The sequence below is a fragment of the Panthera pardus genome, unplaced genomic scaffold (genome assembly GCF_024362965.1).
Source record: "Panthera pardus isolate Hobbes unplaced genomic scaffold, ASM2436296v1 HiC_scaffold_16, whole genome shotgun sequence".
NCBI classification, from domain to species: Eukaryota; Metazoa; Chordata; class Mammalia; order Carnivora; family Felidae; genus Panthera; species Panthera pardus.
This window is the reverse complement of record NW_026526721.1, coordinates 149,279,471-149,284,699: the sequence shown is the minus strand read 5'-3', so window position 1 is coordinate 149,284,699 and position 5,229 is coordinate 149,279,471. Positions and strand designations below refer to the sequence as shown.

Here is a 5,229-nt window from a genome sequence, read left to right as displayed (position 1 = left end):
TCCTTCTTTTTTGAATATTTTGACTATTCTTATACATTTCAAACTTGAAAATTTATCCAGAAATTTTGATTGACAGTGGCTTAATTTATAGATTTAGGAAGAAGTGACTTCGTTACATTTTTAATCTTTCTATACAAGAACATGGCATTCCTCTCCATAAGTTCCTGTGTTCTTTTCGATCCTTTAGTATAATTTTATGGTTTTAATCTTACAGGCAAGGTACATGTTTGTTGGATTTACTCAGATGAATCTTTTAGTAATGTGAGTGGGATCTGTTTGTATGTGTGTTTAGAGAGTTTTAATTATTTTGTTACACTTTATCCACTGGTTCTAGCCTTCCCTGTTGGAGAATTGGTCTTCAAAGTGGGTTGTGATTATCAGTGGGGAAACATGAGGACGTTCCAGGCAGTACTAGAGTATGGTGAGTTTATGGGAGTCATTTTCTGAAATTTCAACTGCTATAGGTAGGTCTTATTAAAAGCTGACCTTCTCAAAGAGAGAGTGAGCTCTGTTTTTGCACTAATTTTTTTTTAATTTTTTTTTTAACATTTATTCAGTTTTGAAAGGCAGAGAGAGACAGAGCACAAATGGAGAAGGGGCAGAGAGAGAGGGAGACACAGAAACAGAAGCAGCCTCCAGGTTCTGAGCTATCAGCACAGAGCCTGACGCGGGGCTTGAACTCATGGACCGCGAGATCATGACCTGAGCCGAAGTCGGCCACTTAACCCACTGAGCCACCCAGGCGCCCCTGCACTAATTTTTTTGAGTGTATTAGATTTTTATTCTTGGTGTATAAGAAACCTACTGGTATTCTGCATTTATTTTGCATCTGATCACTTTATTGAATTTGCTGGTTATTTCTGATAGTTTTCCAGTTGATTTTATTTGGGTTTTTGAGGAATGTCATGACAATATCTGCAAATATGGGAAACTTGCCCTGTCATTTAGAATATCAATGTACTTATTTTACCTTTTAGTTTTCTAAGTTATTTTATTGTCAATATGTTTACGGTTGACTCTGGAACAGCAGAAGTTTGAATGACACATGTCCACTTACGAACAGATTTATTCTGAAAAATACAGTGCAGTCCCAAAAACGTATTTTCTCTTAAGATTTTCTTTTCTTTTCTTTTTTTTAAAAAATATTTATTTTGAGAGAGAGAGAGACAGAGTGAGAGCAGGGGAGGGACAGAGAGAGAGGGAGACACAGAATCCGAAGAAGGCTCCAGGCTCTGAGCTGTCAGCACAGAGCCCGATGCAGGACTTGAACTACAGACTGCGAGATCATGACCTGGGCCGAAGTCGAATGCTTAACTGACTGAGCCACCCAGGCATCCTGAGATTTTCTTTTAAAAAAAAATGTTTATTTATTTTTGAGACAGAGAGAGAGAGAGAGAGAGGGAATAAGCGGGGGAGGGGCAGAGAGAGACACACACAGAATCCTTAGCAGGCTTCAGGCTCTGAGCTGTCAGCACAGAGCCCAACGCAGGGCTGGAACCCATGAACTGTGAGATCATGACCTGAGCCAAAGTCAGATGCTTAACTGACAGCCACCCAGGTACCCCTAAGATTTTCTTAATCATATTTTCTTTTCTCTAGATTACCTTAAGAATATAGTATGTGATACATATTTAAAATATGTGTTAATCAACTGTTTGTTATAGGTAAGGCATCTGGTCAACAGTAAGCTATTAGTCGTTAAGTTTTGGAGGGGTTAAAGTTATATGTGAATTTTCAATGCATAGAGTGTGAGCACTCCTAACCCCTGTGATGTTTGAAAGGTCGACTGTATACTGTTTGCAACTTTAATTGGAATATTTATGTTTTGCCATTAAGCAGAATATCAGCTGTTAGTTTTGTATATGTATATACTATTAATTTTATTGAATTTCTAAAAAAAATCGGGGTCTTATGCTTTTTGGAAATCTCTCGTGATCATCACATGATCTCTCCCTTTCATTCACTGTGGATCAAATATATTGAAGAAATATATTACTAAGATTTCCTAATTTTTAACTGTGCCTACCTTCCTGGAATAAATGCCACTGAACTAATTTTAAAATACCTTTAGATTCTATTGCTACTAGATTTAGACATTTCATGTATATTTACAAATATTGGAGTGTTTTTAAAAAAATGTTAAGATTTATTTATTTATTTATTTGTTTATTTATTTAGAGAGAACGAGCATGAGCAAGGGAGGGGCAGAAAGAGGGAGGGAGAGAGAGAGAGAGAGAGAGAGAGAGAGAGAGAGAGAGAGAGAGAGAGAGAATCCCAAGCAGGCTCCAGGCTGTTGGCACCGAGCCTGATGCAGGGCTCAAACTCACAAACCACAAGATCACGACCTGAGTTGAAATCGGGAATTGAATGCTTAACTGTCTGAGCCACGGAGGTGCCCCTGGAGTGGTTTTTAAAACAATTATCATGGATAAGATCTGGTATCGGCTCTATGTCAGTGTCTTTAAAAGAATGGAGATGTTTGCCTTCTTTTCTTATTCTCTGATATGTCCTAAATAGCATGTGATGAGTTTTGGTTTTGAAATAGCTCATCCTCAAAAACAATTTAAAACTGGCACTTTTTGATAAGTAGTCTCTGTTTCCCTAATTTTGATTTGGGGAGATAGGAGAAGATGAATTATTTTCAGCTTCCCTTATCAAATGGAGTTGTCGATGATCACTTCAGCCATTAACTGAACCTGGAATTGGCTTTTCTGAGGAGCGATTTCCTTTTTTTATGAGAGAACCCTCCGAGTGTCTATGGCCCTGCGAGCTGCCTCCAGGGGTTTGGGGTATGGGAACTGGGTGGACTGACTTCAGGGCTTGTCGTTTTCTTCACCATGTCAAGACTTCATTGAGAAAAGAAAGCAAAGCAGGAAGGAGGGCTGTGTTCTTAAATCCTGTCCCTGCTTTGCCCTTCCTGGCCTCCCCCCCACCCCCGCCCCGTTAGGAATTCTGTCGTGGGGTATGTCAAATATATATTAGCCCAGATGCCTTCCAATGCCTCCAAAACATCTCCTAATGAAAGTCTCAGAGGCCCCACCTCACCTTGTCTTCCAAATGTCCTATCTTGGACATTTGTCTCCTTGTCCTCCAAATGTCCTATCCTTCTTCTCCATTCAGTGCTGGCACCTCGACACAACTTCCCAAGTTAAGAGTTGGAGTTTTGTCCATTATTATTCCTCCTCTCTTACCCATCCCATTTGATTTGTTCACAAGATCTCTGAAATCCATCGTTCTTTCCCTTTTTTTACCCATCGTTGTTGCCTCACTTGCCATCGTTACATCCGGGCTTCATTATCACGTGGGCTCTCTCATGAGTCTCTGACTCTCCTCTTGCCCCTGGTATAATTCCACTCCCCCAAATCTCCTTCCACACTTCTGCCAGAGTAGCCTTTTCAAAAATGATTTTGATTTTTATCAAAGCGCTATACATGGTTAAAAATATCAAACACAAGATTACAGTCACTGCTTTGCATGTTTTTTAATCAAAAAAAGCTTTGAAAATTGAGTTTCGGGGGGTACCCTAGCACCAAAGCTCATTCTGGTGGCAAAACCTGACCTAAACTTAAAATCCTTTTGCAAAATTATTGTGTTAATTATGGGATGCTGTCCCTAATTATGTGCACATAATTGTGTGCTTATGATATAGTAAGTGAATATTATCTTTTAAAGATAGGAAAATATCTGAATTCTGAAATACATCTGTCTTTAAGGATTCAAGGTGGAGTGTGGGACCCTGCCTCAATCTTCTGAGGCAACTTTTTTTTTAATTATTTTTTTTAACATTTATTTATTTTTGAGAGACAGAGAGAGACAGAGCATGAGCAGGGGAGGGGCAGAGAGAGAGGGAGACACAGAATCTGAAACAGGCTCCAGGCTCCGAGCTGGCAGCACAGAGCCTGATGCAGGACTTGAACCAACCACGAGCTGTCAGATCATGACCTGAGCCCAAGTCAGTGCTCAACCGACTGGGCCATTCAGGCACCCCCCTCCCCTCCCCCCCCCCCCGCCCCCCCAGCCCTCCCAGGCAACTCTTTAACCTCCTTTAGCTTTTAGTTTTTTTTTTTTAAGATTTTTTATTTATGTTTTAGAGACAGAGACCGAGCATGAGAAGGGGGTTGCTCAGAGAGACAGAATCTGAGCGGAAGTCGGAAGCCTAACCTCCTGGGGGGCTCAGTCAGGCTCAGGTCATGATCTCGCCGTTCCTGGGTTCGAGCCCCGCCCTGTGCTCAGTGCTAACAGTTCAGGGCCTGCTTCGGATTCTGTGTCACTGTCTCTCTCTGCCCCTCCCTCATTTGCGCTCTTTCTCAAACATAAAAATTAAAAAAAAAAAAAAAAAAATTCCAACATGCCATCCAGCCTGAGGAAGACCCAGAAACTTCAGGACCACGTGAGCCATGGCTGCGTGGGCCGGCACCGGAAGCACCCAGGGGGCTGGGGAAATGCTGGTGGCATGCATCACCACAGGATCAACTTCGGCAAATATCACCCAGGTTACTTTGGAAAAGTTGGAACGAGGCATCACCTCCTCAAGAGGAAGCAGAGCTTCTGCCCAACTGTCAACCTCAATAAACTGTGGACCCTGGTCAGTGAGCAGACATGGGCAAATGGTACCAGAACCGAGACTGGAGTCTCTCCCATCGTTGATGTGCTGTGATCTGGCTACTGCCAAATTTTGGGAAAGGAAAAGCTCCCCAAATAGCCTGTCATCGTGAAGGCCAAATTCTTCAGTAGAAGAGCTGAGAAGATTAAGGGTGTGTGGGGGTCTGTGTCTTGGTAGTTTGAAGCCACATGGAAGGAGGTCCATTAAAAGCTAGCAAGTACTTTAAAAAATATGTTTATATTCATGTTTTAAGCTTCTTGATTTATCAGTTTTGGATATTTTTGCACAATGACTTTCTATTATAATTTAGGAAGATTTGACTTACATGTTTCCCATCTGTCTTAATCTGCTAGGGCCACCATAACAAAGCACCACAGACTGGGAGGCTTGAACAACAGAAATTTATTTCCTCACAGTTCTGGAGGCTGGTAGTCCAAGATCATGGCATCAGTAAAGTTGGTTCCTCCTGATGCCTCTCTTCTGGGTTGGTAGACGCCCATTTTCTTCTGGTGTCTTCAAATGGTCTTCCCTTTGTACCCATCTGTGTCTTAATGTCCTTTTTTTTTTTAATAAAGACATATCATATTGGATTTAAAATTCTATCTCCAAATATAGTCACATTCTGA

At 41.3% G+C, this 5,229-nt stretch overlaps 1 pseudogene; it reads left to right on the top strand.

The window, feature by feature from the left end:
• The first annotated feature begins 4,162 nt into the window (after window positions 1-4,162).
• On the top strand, window positions 4,163-4,966 carry LOC109248799 (60S ribosomal protein L27a-like; annotated as a pseudogene).
• Window positions 4,967-5,229: the final 263 nt, after the last annotated feature.